Below are 15,361 nucleotides of genomic sequence, written 5' to 3'. Positions count from 1 at the left end.
TGTCCATGTTTATTAGTCATTGTGACTCGTTGTGTGAACCAATTGTCCTTGTTCATTAGTCATTGTGACTCGTTGTGTGAAGCATTTGTCCATGTTTATTAGTCATTGTGACTCGTTGTGTGAAGCATTTGTCCATGTTTATTAGTCATTGTGACTCGTTTTGTGAACCAATTGTCCTTGTTCATTAGTCATTGTGACTGTTGTGTGAAGCATTTGTCCATGTTTATTAGTCATTGTGACTCGTTGTATGAAGCATTTTTCCATGTTTATTAGTCATTGTGACTCGTTGTGTGAATAATTTATCCTTGTCATTGTGACTCATTGTGTCAACCATTTGTCCTTGTTTAATTGTCATTGTGACTCGTTGTGTGAAACATTTGTCCATCTTAATTAGTCATTGTGACTCGTTGTGTGAACCAATTGTCCTTATTCATTAGTCATTGTGACTCATTGTGTGAAGCATTTGTCCGTGGTTATTAGTCATTGTGACTCGTTGTATCAAACTTTTGTCCTTGTTATTGTGACTCATTGTGTGAACTAATTTTCCTTGTTCATTAGTTATTGTGACTCGTTGTGTGAAACATTTGTCCATGTTTATTAGTCATTGTAACTCGTTGTGTGAAGCATTTGTCCATGTTTATTAGTCTTTATGACTCGTTTTGTGAACCAAATGTCCTTGTTCATTAGTCATTGTGACTGTTGTGTGAAGCATTTGTCCATGTTTATTAGTCATTGTGACTCGTTGTTTGAAGCATTTGCCCATGTTTATTAGTCATTGTGACTCCTTGTTTGAATAATTTATCCTTGTCTTTGTGACTCGTTGTGTCAACCAATTGTCTTTTTCTCCATAGTCATTGTGACTCGTTGTGTGAACCATTTGTCCTTGTTCATTTGTCATTGTGACTCGTTGTGTGAAACATTTGTCCTTGTTTATTAGTCATTGTGACTTGTTGTGTGAAACATATGTCCATGTTTATTAGTCATTGTGGCTCGTTGTGTGAACCATTTGTCCTTGTTTATTAGTCATTATTACTCGTTGTGTGAACCATTTGTCCTTGTTTATTAGTCATTGTTAATCGTTGTGTGAAGCATTTGTCCATGTTTATTAGTCATTGTGACTCGTTGTGTTAATAATTTATCCTTGTTTTTGTGACTCGTTGTGTGAACCATTTGTCCTTGTTTATTAGTCATTGTGACTCGTTGTGTAAAGCATTTGTCCATGGTTATTAGTCATTGTGACTCGTTGTATCAACCTTTTGTCCTTGTTATTGTGACTCATTGTGTGAACTAATTTTCCTTGTTCATTAGTTATTGTGACTCGTTGTGTGAAACATTTGTCCATGTTTATTAGTCATTGTGACTCTTTGTCTGAAGCATTTGTCCTTTGTGACTCGTTGTGTCAACCAATTGTCCCTGTTCATTAGTCATTGTGACTCGTTGTGTAAAGCATTTGTCCATGGTTATTAGTCATTGTGACTCGTTGTATCAACCTTTTGTCCTTGTTATTGTGACTCATTGTGTGAACTAATTTTCCTTGTTCATTAGTTATTGTGACTCGTTGTGTGAAACATTTGTCCATGTTTATTAGTCATTGTGACTCTTTGTCTGAAGCATTTGTTCTTTGTGACTCGTTGTGTCAACCAATTGTCCCTGTTCATTAGTCATTGTGACTCGTTGTGTAAAGCATTTGTCCATGGTTATTAGTCATTGTGACTCGTTGTATCAACCTTTTGTCCTTGTTATTGTGACTCATTGTGTGAACTAATTTTCCTTGTTCATTAGTTATTGTGACTCGTTGTGTGAAACATTTGTCCATGTTTATTAGTCATTGTGACTCGTTGTGTGAAGCATTTGTCCATGTTTATTAGTCATTGTGACTCGTTGTGTGAATAAATTATCCTTGCTCATTAGTCATTGTGACTCGTTGTGTGAAGCATTTGTCCATGTTTATTAGTCATTGTGACTCGTTGTGTGAAGCATTTGTCCATGTTTATTAGTCATTGTGACTCCTTGTGTGAATAATTTATCCTTGTCATTGTGACTCGTTGTGTGAACCATTTGTCCTTGTTTATTAGTCATTGTGACTCATTGTGTGAACCATTTGTCCTTGTTCATTTGTCATTGTGACTCGTTGTGTGAAACATTTGTCCATGTTTATTACTCATTGTGACTCGTTGTGTGAAACAATTGTCCATGTTTATTAGTCATTGTGGCTCGTTGCGTGAACCATTTGTCCTTGTTTATTAGTCATTGTTAATCGTTGTGTGAAGCATTTGTCCATGTTTATTAGTCATTGTGACTCGTTGTGTTAATAATTTATCCTTGTTATTGTGACTCGTTGTGTGAACCATTTGTCCTTGTTTATTAGTCATTGTGACTCGTTGTGTGAAGCATTTGTCCATGGTTATTAGTCATTGTGACTCGTTGTATCAACCTTTTGTCCTTGTTATTGTGACTCATTGTGGGAACTAATTTTCCTTGTTCATTAGTTATTGTGACTCGTTGTGTGAAACATTTGTCCATGTTTATTAGTCATTGTGACTCGTTGTGTGAAGCATTTGTCCATGTTTATTAGTCTTTGTGACTCGTTTTGTGAACCAATTGTCCTTGTTCATTAGTCATTGTGACTGTTGTGTGAAGCATTTGTCCATGTTTATTAGTCATTGTGACTCGTTGTATGAAGCATTTGTCCATGTTTATTAGTCATTGTGACTCGTTGTGTGAATAATTTATCCTTGTCATTGTGACTCATTGTGTCAACCATTTGTCCTTGTTTAATAGTCATTGTGACTCGTTGTGTGAAACATTTGTCCATCTTAATTAGTTATTGTGACTCGTTGTGTGAACCAATTGTCCTTGTTCATTAGTCATTGTGACTCATTGTGTGAAGCATTTGTCCATGTTTATTAGTAATGTGACTCGTTGTGTGAACCATTTGTCCTTGTTTATTAGTCATTGTTACTCGTTGTGTGAAGCATTTGTCCATGTTTATTAGTCATTGTGACTCGTTGTGTTAATAATTTATCCTTGTTCTTGTGACTCGTTGTGTCAACCAATTGCCCTTGTTCATTAGTCATTGTGACTCGTTGTGTGAACCATTTGTCCTTGTTTATTAGTCATTGTGACTCATTGTTTGAACCATTTGTCCTTGTTCATTTGTCATTGTGACTCGTTGTGTGAAACAAATGTCCATGTTTATTAGTCATTGTGACTCATTGTGTGAACCATTTGTTCTTGTTTATTAGTCATTGTTACTCGTTGTGTGAACCATTTGTCCATGTTTATTAGTCATTGTGACTCGTTGTGTGAAACATTTGTCCATGTTTATTAGTCATTGTGACTCGTTGTGTGAACCAATTGTCCTTGTTCATTAGTCATTGTGACTCGTTGTGTGAAGCATTTGTCCATGTTTATTAGTCATTGTGACTCGTTGTGTGAAGCATTTGTCCATGTTTATTAGTCATTGTGACTCGTTTTGTGAACCAATTGTCCTTGTTCATTAGTCATTGTGACTGTTGTGTGAAGCATTTGTCCATGTTTATTAGTCATTGTGACTCGTTGTATGAAGCATTTGTCCATGTTTATTAGTTATTGTGACTCGTTGTATGAATAATTTATCCTTGTCATTGTGACTCATTGTGTCAACCATTTGTCCTTGTTTAATTGTCATTGTGACTCGTTGTGTGAAACATTTGTCCATCTTAATTAGTCATTGTGACTCGTTGTGTGAACCAATTGTCCTTATTCATTAGTCATTGTGACTCATTGTGTGAAGCATTTGTCCGTGGTTATTAGTCATTGTGACTCGTTGTATCAAACTTTTGTCCTTGTTATTGTGACTCATTGTGTGAACTAATTTTCCTTGTTCATTAGTTATTGTGACTCGTTGTGTGAAACATTTGTCCATGTTTATTAGTCATTGTAACTCGTTGTGTGAAGTATTTGTCCATGTTTATTAGTCTTTATGACTCGTTTTGTGAACCAATTGTCCTTGTTCATTAGTCATTGTGACTGTTGTGTGAAGCATTTGTCCATGTTTATTAGTCATTGTGACTCGTTGTTTGAAGCATTTGCCCATGTTTATTAGTCATTGTGACTCCTTGTTTGAATAATTTATCCTTGTCATTGTGACTCGTTGTGTCAACCAATTGTCTTTTTCTCCATAGTCATTATGACTCGTTGTGTGAACCATTTGTCCTTGTTCATTTGTCATTGTGACTCGTTGTGTGAAACATTTGTCCTTGTTTATTAGTCATTGTGACTTGTTGTGTGAAACATATATCCATGTTTATTAGTCATTGTGGCTCGTTGTGTGAACCATTTGTCCTTGTTTATTAGTCATTATTACTCGTTGTGTGAACCATTTGTCCTTGTTTATTAGTCATTGTTACTCGTTGTGTGAAGCATTTGTCCATGTTAATTAGTCATTGTGACTCGTTGTGTTAATAATTTATCCTTGTTATTGTGACTCGTTGTGGCAACCAATTGTCCTTGTTCATTAGTCATTGTGACTCGTTGTGTGAACCATTTGTCCTTGTTTATTTGTCATTGTGACTCACTGTTTGAACCATTTGTCCTTGTTCATTTGTCATTGTGACTCGTTGTGTGAAGCATTTGTCCATGTTTATTAGTCATTGTGACTCGTTGTGTGAACCATTTGTCCTTGTTTATTAGTCATTGTTAATCGTTGTGTGAAGCATTTGTCCATGTTTATTAGTCATTGTGACTCGTTGTGTTTATAATTTATCCTTGTTTTTGTGACTCGTTGTGTGAACCATTTGTCCTTGTTTATTAGTCATTGTGACTCGTTGTGTAAAGCATTTGTCCATGGTTATTAGTCATTGTGACTCGTTGTATCAACCTTTTGTCCTTGTTATTGTGACTCATTGTGTGAACTATTTTTCCTTGTTCATTAGTTATTGTGACTCGTTGTGTGAAACATTTGTCCATGTTTATTAGTCATTGTGACTCTTTGTTTGAAGCATTTGTCCTTTGTGACTCGTTGTGTCAACCAATTGTCCCTGTTCATTAGTCATTGTGACTCGTTGTGTAAAGCATTTGTCCATGGTTATTAGTCATTGTGACTCGTTGTATCAACCTTTTGTCCTTGTTATTGTGACTCATTGTGTGAACTAATTTTCCTTGTTCATTAGTTATTGTGACTCGTTGTGTGAAACATTTGTCCATGTTTATTAGTCATTGTGACTCTTTGTCTGAAGCATTTGTCCTTTGTGACTCGTTGTGTCAACCAATTGTCCCTGTTCATTAGTCATTGTGACTCATTGTGTAAAGCATTTGTCCATGGTTATTAGTCATTGTGACTCGTTGTATCAACCTTTTGTCCTTGTTATTGTGACTCATTGTGTGAACTAATTTTCCTTGTTCATTAGTTATTGTGACTCGTTGTGTGAAACATTTGTCCATGTTTATTAGTCATTGTGACTCGTTGTGTGAAGCATTTGTCCATGTTTATTAGTCATTGTGACTCGTTGTGTGAATAAATTATCCTTGCTCATTAGTCATTGTGACTCGTTGTGTGAAGCATTTGTCCATGTTTATTAGTCATTGTGACTCGTTGTGTGAAGCATTTGTCCATGTTTATTAGTCATTGTGACTCCTTGTGTGAATAATTTATCCTTGTCATTGTGACTCGTTGTGTGAACCATTTGTCCTTGTTTATTAGTCATTGTGACTCATTGTGTGAACCATTTGTCCTTGTTCATTTGTCATTGTGACTCGTTGTGTGAAACATTTGTCCATGTTTATTACTCATTGTGACTCGTTGTGTGAAACAATTGTCCATGTTTATTAGTCATTGTGACTCGTTGTGTGAAGCATTTGTCCATGGTTATTAGTCATTGTGACTCGTTGTATCAACCTTTTGTCCTTGTTATTGTGACTCATTGTGGGAACTAATTTTCCTTGTTCATTAGTTATTGTGACTCGTTGTGTGAAACATTTGTCCATGTTTATTAGTCTATGTGACTCGTTGTGTGAAGCATTTGTCCATGTTTATTAGTCTTTGTGACTCGTTTTGTGAACCAATTGTCCTTGTTCATTAGTCATTGTGACTGTTGTGTGAAGCATTTGTCCATGTTCATTAGTCATTGTGACTGTTGTTTGAAGCATTTGTCCATGTTTATTAGTTATTGTGACTCATTGTGTGAAACATTTGTCCATGTTTATTAGTCATTGTGACTCGTTGTGTGAAGCATTTGTCCATGTTAATTAGTCATTGTGACTCGTTGTGTGAACCAATTATCCTTGCTCATTAGTCATTGTGACTCGTTGTGTGAAGCATTTGTCCATGTTTATTAGTCATTGTGACTCGTTGTGTGAAGCATTTGTCCATGTTTATTAGTCATTGTGACTCCTTGTGTGAATAATTTATCCTTGTCATTGTGACTCGTTGTGTGAACCATTTGTCCTTGTTTATTAGTCATTGTGACTCATTGTGTGAACCATTTGTCCTTGTTCATTTGTCATTGTGACTCGTTGTGTGAAACATTTGTCCATGTTTATTACTCATTGTGACTCGTTGTGTGAAACAATTGTCCATGTTTATTAGTCATTGTGACTCGTTGCGTGAACCATTTGTCCTTGTTTATTAGTCATTGTTAATCGTTGTGTGAAGCATTTGTCCATGTTTATTAGTCATTGTGACTCGTTGTGTTACCAATTTATCCTTGTTATTGTGACTCGTTGTGTGAACCATTTGTCCTTGTTTATTAGTCATTGTGACTCGTTGTGTGAAGCATTTGTCCGTGGTTATTAGTCATTGTGACTCGTTGTATCAACCTTTTGTCCTTGTTATTGTGACTCATTGTGTGAACTAATTTTCCTTGTTCATTAGTTATTGTGACTCGTTGTGTGAAACATTTGTCCATGTTTATTAGTCATTGTAACTCGTTGTGTGAAGCATTTGTCCATGTTTATTAGTCTTTGTGACTCGTTTTGTGAACCAATTGTCCTTGTTCATTAGTCATTGTGACTGTTGTGTGAAGCATTTGTCCATGTTTATTAGTCATTGTGACTCGTTGTTTGAAGCATTTGCCCATGTTTATTAGTCATTGTGACTCCTTGTTTGAATAATTTATCCTTGTCATTGTGACTCGTTGTGTCAACCAATTGTCTTTTTCTCCATAGTCATTGTGACTCGTTGTGTGAACCATTTGTCCTTGTTCATTTGTCATTGTGACTCGTTGTGTGAAACATTTGTCCTTGTTTATTAGTCATTGTGACTTGTTGTGTGAAACATATGTCCATGTTTATTAGTCATTGTGGCTCGTTGTGTGAACCATTTGTCCTTGTTTATTAGTCATTATTACTCGTTGTGTGAACCATTTGTCGTTGTTTATTAGTCATTGTTACTCGTTGTGTGAAGCATTTGTCCATGTTAATTTGTCATTGTGACTCGTTGTGTTAATAATTTATCCTTGTTATTGTGACTCGTTGTGGCAACCAATTGTCCTTGTTCATTAGTCATTGTGACTCGTTGTGTGAACCATTTGTCCTTGTTTATTAGTCATTGTGACTCACTGTTTGAACCATTTGTCCTTGTTCATTTGTCATTGTGACTCGTTGTGTGAAACATTTGTCCATGTTTATTAGTCATTGTGACTCGTTGTGTGAACCATTTGTCCTTGTTTATTAGTCATTGTTAATCGTTGTGTGAAGCATTTGTCCATGTTTATTAGTCATTGTGACTCGTTGTGTTAATAATTTATCGTTGTTTTTGTGACTCGTTGTGTGAACCATTTGTCCTTGTTTATTAGTCATTGTGACTCGTTGTGTAAAGCATTTGTCCATGGTTATTAGTCATTGTGACTCGTTGTATCAACCTATTGTCCTTGTTATTGTGACTCATTGTGGGAACTAATTTTCCTTGTTCATTAGTTATTGTGACTCGTTGTGTGAAACATTTGTCCATGTTTATTAGTCTATGTGACTCGTTGTGTGAAGCATTTGTCCATGTTTATTAGTCTTTGTGACTCGTTTTGTGAACCAATTGTCCTTGTTCATTAGTCATTGTGACAGTTGTGTGAAGCATTTGTCCATGTTTATTAGTCATTGTGACTCCTTGTGTGAATAATTTATCCTTGTCATTGTGACTCGTTGTGTGAACCATTTGTCCTTGTTTATTAGTCATTGTGACTCATTGTGTGAACCATTTGTCCTTGTTCATTTGTCATTGTGACTCGTTGTGTGAAACATTTGTCCATGTTTATTACTCATTGTGACTCGTTGTGTGAAACAATTGTCCATGTTTATTAGTCATTTTGACTCGTTGCGTGAACCATTTGTCCTTGTTTATTAGTCATTGTTAATCGTTGTGTGAAGGATTTGTCCATGTTTATTAGTCATTGTGACTCGTTGTATGAATAATTTATCCTTGTCATTGTGACTCATTGTGTCAACCATTTGTCCTTGTTTAATAGTCATTGTGACTCGTTGTGTGAAACATTTGTCCATCTTAATTAGTTATTGTGACTCGTTGTGTGAACCAATTGTCCTTGTTCATTAGTCATTGTGACTCATTGTGTGAAGCATTTGTCCATGTTTATTAGTCATTGTGACTCGTTGTGTGAACCATTTGTCCTTGTTTATTAGTCATTGTTACTCGTTGTGTGAAGCATTTGTCCATGTTTATTAGTCATTGTGACTCGTTGTGTTAATAATTTATCCTTGTTCTTGTAACTCGTTGTGTCAACCAATTGCCCTTGTTCATTAGTCATTGTGACTCGTTGTGTGAACCATTTGTCCTTGTTTATTAGTCATTGTGACTCATTGTTTGAACCATTTGTCCTTGTTCATTTGTCATTGTGACTCGTTGTGTGAAACAAATGTCCATGTATATTAGTCATTGTGACTCGTTGTGTGAACCATTTGTTCTTGTTTATTAGTCATTGTGACTCGTTGTGTGAAGCATTTGTCCATGTTTATTAGTCATTGTGACTCCTTGTGTGAATAATTTATCCTTGTCATTGTGACTCGTTGTGTGAACCATTTGTCCTTGTTTATTAGTCATTGTGACTCATTGTGTGAACCATTTGTCCTTGTTCATTTGTCATTGTGACTCGTTGTGTGAAACATTTGTCCATGTTTATTACTCATTGTGACTCGTTGTGTGAAACAATTGTCCATGTTTATTAGTCATTGTGACTCGTTGCGTGAACCATTTGTTCTTGTTTATTAGTCATTGTTAATCGTTGTGTAAAGCATTTGTCCATGTTTATTAGTCATTGTGACTCGTTGTGTGAATAATTTATCCTTGTCATTGTGACTCATTGTGTCAACCATTTGTCCTTGTTTAATAGTCATTGTGACTCGTTGTGTGAAACATTTGTCCATCTTAATTAGTTATTGTGACTCGTTGTGTGAACCAATTGTCCTTGTTCATTAGTCATTGTGACTCATTGTGTGAAGCATTTGTCCATGTTTATTAGTCATTGTGACTCGTTGTGTGAACCATTTGTCCTTGTTTATTAGTCATTGTTACTCGTTGTGTGAAGCATTTGTCCATGTTTATTAGTCATTGTGACTCGTTGTGTTAATAATTTATCCTTGTTCTTGTAACTCGTTGTGTCAACCAATTGCCCTTGTTCATTAGTCATTGTGACTCGTTGTGTGAACCATTTGTCCTTGTTTATTAGTCATTGTGACTCATTGTTTGAACCATTTGTCCTTGTTCATTTGTCATTGTGACTCGTTGTGTGAAACAAATGTCCATGTATATTAGTCATTGTGACTCGTTGTGTGAACCATTTGTTCTTGTTTATTAGTCATTGTGACTCGTTGTGTGAAGCATTTGTCCATGTTTATTAGTCATTGTGACTCCTTGTGTGAATAATTTATCCTTGTCATTGTGACTCGTTGTGTGAACCATTTGTCCTTGTTTATTAGTCATTGTGACTCATTGTGTGAACCATTTGTCCTTGTTCATTTGTCATTGTGACTCGTTGTGTGAAACATTTGTCCATGTTTATTACTCATTGTGACTCGTTGTGTGAAACAATTGTCCATGTTTATTAGTCATTGTGACTCGTTGCGTGAACCATTTGTCCTTGTTTATTAGTCATTGTTAATCGTTGTGTGAAGCATTTGTCCATGTTTATTAGTCATTGTGACTCGTTGTGTGAATAATTTATCCTTGTCATTGTGACTCATTGTGTCAACCATTTGTCCTTGTTTAATAGTCATTGTGACTCGTTGTGTGAAACATTTGTCCATCTTAATTAGTTATTGTGACTCGTTGTGTGAACCAATTGTCCTTGTTCATTAGTCATTGTGACTCATTGTGTGAAGTATTTGTCCATGTTTATTAGTCATTGTGACTCGTTGTGTGAACCATTTGTCCTTGTTTATTAGTCATTGTTACTCGTTGTGTGAAGCATTTGTCCATGTTTATTAGTCATTGTGACTCGTTGTGTTAATAATTTATCCTTGTTCTTGTAACTCGTTGTGTCAACCAATTGCCCTTGTTCATTAGTCATTGTGACTCGTTGTGTGAACCATTTGTCCTTGTTTATTAGTCATTGTGACTCATTGTTTGAACCATTTGTCCTTGTTCATTTGTCATTGTGACTCTGATACGATATTGATTGATGAGGAAGTTAACTTAGACCTGGAGCAGCTAAATGAAACAGTCCCGAGGACTGTTCAGATCCATCAGCTAATTGGTGCCAAGTCCGAATCAGCCAAAGGAGTCGTGTGTTTACTTGGGCTCCAAGTATAGTCTTACCTTGGACGCCAAGCAACAAAGACCGAGTGTGGAGAAGCAAGGAAACGTGCATAGGCAAGCACAAAGTCGGTTGCCATATCTTTCCTTATTTAAGTTTTCCTAATTAGTAGTCTATTCGGTTTTAGGAAAGTTTCCAATTTTCTTAAAATCTGGTTTAGTTAATTATTTCCTAGTTGTTATTTCCTTTAATTATTTTCCCTAAAAGTATTAGGATTATAATAAGGCAAATTAGCCATAGCCTATGTCGAGTAAGATTAGGGAAGTCGATTGTTTCCTTAAGTCCTCTAGGAGTCGGTCTAGCTTAGTATAAATAGGGAGCTATTGTATCCTTATTTCACATCCAAGAATTATCAATAAACTTGCAAAGTTTTCGTTTACATTGTGTAAGCATAGGTTCGACGAGTTTCGTTCCGAATTTCGTTATTGTTTGACGCGTTTTCGAACATTAACACGAGTTATAATCAATAGGTCTTGATTATAATTCACCATTGGTTGAGCTATAGGTCTAGCTCAAGCAAATATCCTTTTATTTTCTTGTTTCGTTTATATCACAAAAAACACATAAAAATTACTAAGTTCTCGTTTTGAATCAGACAGTTCAATAAACCGTTCAAATCTTATAAATCCGACAATCAGACAGTCTTCAAGATTGTCGGTTTGGTTAATTCATTTGCAACTCTAACGAACCTTATTCTTTTGAGTAATTTTCGTATCATTTGGTATCAGAGCCAGATTTGTTGATCCAAGACGGTGATAATGGATTTTAATGATCCAAATTTTCTTCAAAATCTCCAAGAGGCTTTAAAGAACATCAACTTTACCCCAGGACAACGTATGCAACCACGGAGAGAACCGGTCTAGTACATGGATGAGTTCAAAATCAATGAACTTCCAGAGTTTGTTGGTGGCACGGATCCCGAGGAATATTTTGAATGGGAAAGACAGATGGAGAGGATGTTCGACTTCAAGGACATTGATGATGAGAAGCGTTGCAAATATGCAATCTTGAAGCTACGCAAGAATGCATCTTTATGGTATGAAAGTTTGAAGGCTGCTAGGGCACGTGAAGGGAAGGAAAAGCTAGCTTCATGGGAGTCTTTAAAACGTAAGCTACGAAAGAGGTTTGTTCCCAAAACTCATAAGATTGATTTATATCGTAAATTGGCTGAATTAATGCAAGGGAGCTTGAGTATTGCCGATTATATTGCTGAATTTGAAAGAATAACCCTTATGAGTGAAGTAGAGGAGATTGAGGAACAAAAGATGGCTCGTTTCTTTCGAGGGTTAAACCTTAATATTGCTCATGCGGTCGAGATGCACCCTTATTCTTCTTTCGATATGTTATGTGATCTTTGTATCAAGGCGGAAGGGCAAAATAAGACTAAACGTGCTTATGTGAGTAACTCATCGAAAGTTAATCCTTGGAGTAAACCTGATTTGTCTAAGAATATGGGAGCTAGTTCGAGTTCTAGTTCGAAACCCTACTGTTCAAAGCAACACAGATCGCTCAAACAGTCCCTAAGGCATTCGACGCCTAAGGAAAAGAGTTTGGCTCTTTGTTCGTTGTTTTAAGTGTCAAGGTTTTGGACACTTTCAGAATGCTTGTCCTAACAAACGAAATATCACATTGCGAGAGGCCGTGGATGTTCGTGATGAGTTATTTGAAGAAGACAACGAAGATGGGTTGTTTCTATTGAATGAAGCCGAGGAGGGAGAGGTGGATTTTGAGCCTTATGAACCACCCACGTATGATACTAATCTTGTTCTACGACGTACTTTACAAGCTAATACAGAGCCTATTACAACGGAGCAACGAGACCAGATTTTTCATACAAAGTGTCAAGTGAAAGACAAGTGGTGTAGTGTGATTATTGACGGAGGAAGTTGCACGAATGTGGCTTCAACGGAGATGGTAGAAAAATTGGCACTCGTTACTATGGTACATCCTAAACCGTATAATTTACATTGGCTTGATGATGGTAGCAAGGTGAAGGTTACAAGGCAGGTACGTGTTGGTTTTACAATGGGTTCTTACAAGGACGAGGTGCTTTGTGATGTTATTCCTATGGATGCTTGTCATATTCTCTTAGGACGTCCTTGGCAATTTGATCGTAATGTTAATCACAATGGAAGAAGTAATGAATATTCTTTATTGGTGAATGGCAAGAAGATAGTATTGCGTCCTATGTCCCCGGAAGCAATTCGAGCTATGCACGCAAAGAAGGGTAAGAAACCAAGTTTGTCTATGTTTGCTAGTGAACGAGAGGTGGAGCAAGCTATTGATGATGGTGAAACAGTATATGCATTGGTCTCAAGTGAGAGTCCTACAAAGACCATCACAACGAGTCATGAAGACGGAATGCTTAAAGAACTATTGCACGAGTTTAAGGATGTCTTCCCCGAAGATGTACCACCGGGTTTGCCTCCTATTCGTGGAATTGAGCATCAAATTGATCTCGTACCAGGTGCACCACTTCCTAACAAGGCCGCTTATCGTAGTAATCCCGAGGAGACCAAGGAGTTACAACGTCAAATTGAAGAACTCATGGAGCGTGGCTATGTTCGTGAGAGTATGAGTCCTTGTGCCGTTCCCGCATTGCTTGTACCAAAAAAGGATGGAATGTGGAGGATGTGCATCGATAGTAGAGCGGTAAATAATATCACTATCAAATATCGCTTTCCTATTCCAAGACTTGATGATATGTTAGATGAGCTTCATGGTTCGGTCATATTTTCAAAAATCGATTTGAGAAGTGGTTATCATCAGATTCGAATGCGTGAAGGTGATGAATGGAAGACCGCGTTCAAAACAAAGCATGGTTTATATGAGTGGTTGGTAATGCCATTCGGTCTCACTAATGCCCCAAGTACCTTTATGAGATTAATGAATGAAGTTTTGAAACCATTCTTGGGACGTTTTGTTGTCGTCTACTTGGACGATATTCTAATTTATAGTAAGAGCATCCAGGAGCATTTTGAACACTTACGGGCAGTGTTTGAAACACTTCAAAGCAGCAGACTATATGGTAAGTCCGAGAAGTGTACATTCTTGGTAGATAACGTGGTGTTCTTGGGTTATGTTGTCTCGAAAGATGGAGTATCGGTTGATCAAACAAAGATAGAGGCTATTCGTTCTTGGCCAAGTCCTAAAACAGTAACCGAGGTTAGATCTTTTCATGGACTTGCTTCCTTCTATCGACGTTTTATTCGTGATTTTAGTACCGTTACTAGTCCTATTACGGAGTGTATGAAGAAAGGCACATTCCATTGGAGCGAGGCTGCCCAAGGGGCGTTTGAAGCAATTAAAAGGAAGCTATGTGAAGCTCCCGTGTTAGCATTACCCGACTTCTCACAACCTTTCGAAGTCGAATGCGATGCTAGTGGTGTAGGGATTGAAGCTGTTCTTATTCAAAATAAGCGACCCATTGCTTATTTCTCGGAGAAGTTAGGAGGAGCTCGACTTAATTATTCAACCTATGACAAGGAATTTTATGCTATTGTTAGGGCTCTTAATCATTGGAGTCATTATCTTCGTCCTAGTCACTTTATTTTACACTCGGATCATGAATCATTAAAACATATACATGGGCAACAAAAGTTGAATCCGAGGCATGCTAAGTGGGTTGAATTCCTACAATCATTTTATTTTTCATCGAAGTATAAGGATGGTAAGAGTAACGTTGTGGCAGATGCTCTTTCACGCCGCTATTCATTATTATCTACACTTGAAGTTCGTTTGCTAGGTTTTGAGACCTTGAAAGATTACTATATTGAAGATATTGATTTTGGAAAGATTTACAAGGAATGTCAAGATGGTTCATTCAAAGAATTCGTGATTCAAGACGGATTCCTCTTCAAAGGTAATCTTCTTTGTGTACCTAAGCATTCGGTTCGTGAATTATTGGTGCGTGAAGCACATGGAGGTGGGTTAGCTGGTCATTTTGGTGTGCAAAAGACGTTGGATGTATTGAAGGAACATTTTCATTGGCCAAAGATGCAAGGAGATGTATACAACATTGTGAGCAAGTGTGTGACTTGTCATCTTATGAAAAGCAAGTTCAAGCCTGGAGAATACACCCCATTGCCAATTCCAATTAGACCATGGGAAGATGTGTCGATGGATTTCATTGTTGCTTTGCCTCGCACTCAACGAGGTAAGGATGCTATCATGGTGGTAGTTGATCGTTTCTCAAAGATGGCGCATTTTGTGGCTTGTAACAAGACGGATGATGCAAGTAATGTGGCTGATTTGTATTACAAGGAGATCGTTCGTCTACATGGAATACCAAAGACAATAGTTTCTGATCGTGATTCGAAATTTTTGAGTTACTTTTGGAACACATTATGGAGGAAGGTTGGAACAAAGCTCTTGTTTAGTACTTCACACCATCCACAAACAGATGGGCAAACTGAAGTTACTAATCGTATTCTTGGAACTATTTTGCGAGGATTGGTAAGCAAGACTCAAAAGGATTGGGATGTAAAATTAGCACATGCCGAGTTCGCTTACAATCGTTCTCCTACGTTTGCGACAACTCACTCTCCATTTGAAGTTGTTTATGGTTTAAATCCTTACTTACCGTTAGACTTGATACCGTTACCTAAAGATGAATTGGTGCA

This window comes from Silene latifolia, chromosome 6 (genome assembly GCF_048544455.1).
Source record: "Silene latifolia isolate original U9 population chromosome 6, ASM4854445v1, whole genome shotgun sequence".
NCBI classification, from domain to species: Eukaryota; Viridiplantae; Streptophyta; class Magnoliopsida; order Caryophyllales; family Caryophyllaceae; genus Silene; species Silene latifolia.
This window is presented reverse-complemented; position numbering follows the sequence as displayed.